At 34.1% G+C, this 3981-nt stretch overlaps 1 protein-coding gene across 2 annotated transcripts in view; it reads right to left on the reverse strand.

Annotated features, from left to right (window-relative positions):
* LOC106872790 (uncharacterized) overlaps window positions 1–3981 on the reverse strand; it is a 932929-nt gene that overhangs the window by 77895 nt on the left and 851053 nt on the right. The window lies entirely within an intron of this gene.

Consider the following 3981-nt stretch of genomic DNA (forward strand, 5'->3'; position numbering starts at 1 on the left):
TATTATTATTATTATTATTATTATTATTATTTACGCAGTGATTAGAATCGGTAGAGCGCGGAATAAATGATTTGCAATATTTTCTTACAAACCCTTGAAGATGATTGGCTACACAATAGCGAGTAAGATCACGTGGTTTGTATGGTCTGCTCTACGAATTCTATATTTATATGCCAGACTCTTTTGGTGACCTCTTGACAGATATCAGCTATAAACAGCAGAAGAACGAGAGACAGCAGGGCTTGATCACAGAACAAGCACCAAGAGGCATTCGTTTCAGTTATTTACGTTTCGAATTCAAATCCCGTCGACATCAATGTCATCTTCTATCCCTCCAAGGTCGATTAATAAAGTACTGGGATGGATATATTTGAGTCACCCTCACCCAAATCTGTGACCCTGTGCTAGAAGTCATATCTAAATCAACGCGAGGCCACGTATTTTTGTTACATTTGATTCACCTAAAACATGGAGGTCACGCTGCTTTTATACCTGATAACCTGTCAAACAAGAAATATCGCAGACCCCCCCCCAAAAAAAAAAAACCACGATAATTTAATTCAGCAATCAGCGGTAAAATTTGGCGCGAACATCCATGGGGTAAACCGCAGAGTAGCAGATGATGGACTGGTTGATTTGGATGTGCATAGAACGAAGAGTTTTCATAGTAGAACTCAATAACGGCGTTGATAACGGCAAGGTTGCTACTACTACTACTACTACTACTACTACTACTGCTACTACTACTACTACTACTGCTGCTGCTGCTGCTGCTGCTGAAAGCAAAACGGGAATTGGCTTTAAAAAGAGTAAAAGAAAAGAAAAAAGCGTTGAAAAGATGGAAAGATAAACATTTTGTGTGAATGTAGCGACAAAATGGAGATGAAAGAATGCGAAAGAGATATCTGGTGTGTGATTAATTACAACGGAATTGGTATCAATTGCAACAACAATAACAACAAACATTTGACGATTCTTGAATGCCTGCAATCAAAGATGGTTTGAAGCGGACTTGAAGTATTGAAATCCTCAAAAGCGGGTTTTAATCTTGGCCTCACAAAGAAGACCAGGCGGCTGTTTTAGCATTGAAAGAGACCATTCCTATATTGGCAAAATGGTGCTGCCAGAATACTTGTACGGTAAAAAGACACAGTGAGATAATGTGAGAAGAAGTAACTTTATTCAAAAAGAAAGCTATTGTGAGTTGCGTTCCTGGCGGTTAACAGACAATAAATATACACACCAGGCTCTTCGAGAAAATAAACTACATTATATAATGTGTCTTACCAGATTTTAAGACGGTAAGATGTAAGCTGAAGAAGATTTAGGTGTTATTTCTAGCATGTCAGTCGGCAAGTTAGAAGTTTCTTTCAATGCAATTGTTGTTGCTATGTTCATTGTAGGCGAACACAACAAAATAGAAATGTTGTTTGGAAAGTTGAAGTACATCATCCTGTCTTAGTAAGAGCCGTTCATCGTAACACATTTATCGATTGGGAGAGATGAGAGACGCAAGATTAGGGTAAGTTAATACAGAGCGTATGCACCAATATGCACCAATATGACTTGAAGAACAAAATACAAAGAACTCTTTAATTCATATTTACCGAAATTGGTATCACGGAATCGATAAAGAAAATTGATACATATTTGTATTTATTTTATATATATACACACACATATATATATATCACTTTTTCTTTCTTCATTTTTTGAACTGATGAAAAAGAAATTGAAGATAAGAATGTTTAGTAGTATTTTCCAAAGACATAGTAAACTATAGCTGTATTCTTCAAATGTACCCACTCACATTTACGCACGCGCTTACACGCACGCACACACACATATACACACGTGCACACACATATGCACACACCGTTAAACAGGTGCATAACCGTACGTATATCTTATATATGGATGGATGCTAAATATACATACATGAAAATGCTCAGATTTCTGTTCTACCATTCATATATGCACGTACATTTATACGCACTTACATAAATACAAACATACACACACGCATACTTGTTTGTATGTATGTGTATATGCATATATATATATATGCGTGTGTGTGTGTGTGTGTGTGTGTGTGTGTGTGTGTGTGTGTGTGTGTGTGTGTGTGTGTGTGTGTGTATAGTGTGTGTTTATATTAAATTATTGGCGTGTTAACAGAATGCTGTTTCATTACTTCACTGCTCTCCAGTATTATTCCAGCAGATTTTTATCCAAAACTTCGTGTATTGAGAAATTTAAACGTTTTCCCTTTGTATGAAATATCTTCGGAGGCAATTGATAAATAAATAAAGAAATGAATAAATAAATAAATAGCAGCCGGAATTGTTTCAATCCTCTGCTGGGATTTCATCGGCAACTGAGTCTGTCTTTTTACTGATTGTTACAGTTCCTAGAAACACGGCTTATAAACCTTATTTGTCAATTCATCAGGAAATTGAATACACCCATTTGCATATACAGCGCGTTCTTGGCAGCTAGATTGATTAATAAATTAGTTGCAAATCCGAGACAACAGAAGTGAGAGAGGTTGTTAGAGCGGTGTCTGAAGTATAAGAGGAAAACAGATTAGTGGGTGAGGAGAGAATGATGTTCTGGTCAGCTTGGACGAGGATGGTAAGGTAACTCACAAATCTAGTAATAGTAACCAGTCTATTGAATTTATTTACCGATACTATTGTACATAGGGTAAATGTGTTTGAAAGTTGTGCTTTCTTTGGTTTGTTTGTTCCCAAACAACACTTATTTTAGTGCTGTTTTGAAGGGTACTGCATAAGTGTCGAAACCATAACGGTATCCGTGTGGCCGCTGATGATGGATGTATGTTGCACTGTTGGTATGGCTATTTTTGTATATGTGGAATAGTATTATAACACATCCTTTTAATATATATATATATATATATATATATATATATATATATATAGTTCGATTAAAGGTTAAAAACCTTATTAAGGGATAATAAAATCCAATGAATATACTGGTTTATTACCTATTACTATAAGTATTGAATATTATAATTAATATTCAACTGTAAGGTAATTGGATAAACTGGAGTTTATATATATTTAAGAAGAATAAGAAAATAGACATAAATTAATAATCATTTGAATTACAAAAATAGACATAATCTCTGACAGCTGTTTCGATTAAAAAATTTAGAAATTAATTAGTATAACTAAAAACATTATAAAGCTGAATCTCGTCATATATTTACTTATATATATATATATATATATATATGTATATATATATATATATATATATATATATATATAATATATATACATATATATAGCTATTTATTTATCTAGCTACCTAATTATTTACTTATCTATCTATCTATCTATCTATCTATCTATCTATCTATCTATCTATCTATCTATCTGTGCAGTGACTCCTTATAAAGATAGAAAGAGCCTGCGTGAGACACTATAGTCTGTAAGTTAGAGGCTGTTGGTGACCCAGTGAGTCTTGGAGACTCAGCTGATGACATTAGAATCATTATAGTATCTGTGCATTTTTGATCCCCCCGTGACTCCGATCCCGGAGCTTTCATCCAGCCCCATGCTAGCTCTTATCCACAGATCGATGATGAAACCATTTTTGTAAACTATCGCTATCACTTTACTTTTCCCGACATAGTGTATCTAGGACTACAATATATATTAACTTCTTCATTTTTGAACACTATTTCTAACACAGCGAAAGCGACTGCTGGGTTAGATGTAACATCGTTTTCTATGTGATATTTTTGTTTATTCATTTATTCTATTCTTTTATTGTATTTAAGACCGCCATTTTTATTCTTGTATTAATCTTTATGATTTTAGTGCCGTTATTTCATCTTCCATTGCTCTTACACGACATTTATGATGTTATAGTATCTATCTTATCCTCTACTTTTGTATTATATTTATGATAGTATAGTCGCCATTTTGTCCTCTACTCTTGCATTATATCTAC

The sequence above is a fragment of the Octopus bimaculoides genome, chromosome 7 (assembly GCF_046866305.1).
Source record: "Octopus bimaculoides isolate indiv1 chromosome 7, ASM4686630v1, whole genome shotgun sequence".
In the NCBI taxonomy this organism is placed as follows: domain Eukaryota; kingdom Metazoa; phylum Mollusca; class Cephalopoda; order Octopoda; family Octopodidae; genus Octopus; species Octopus bimaculoides.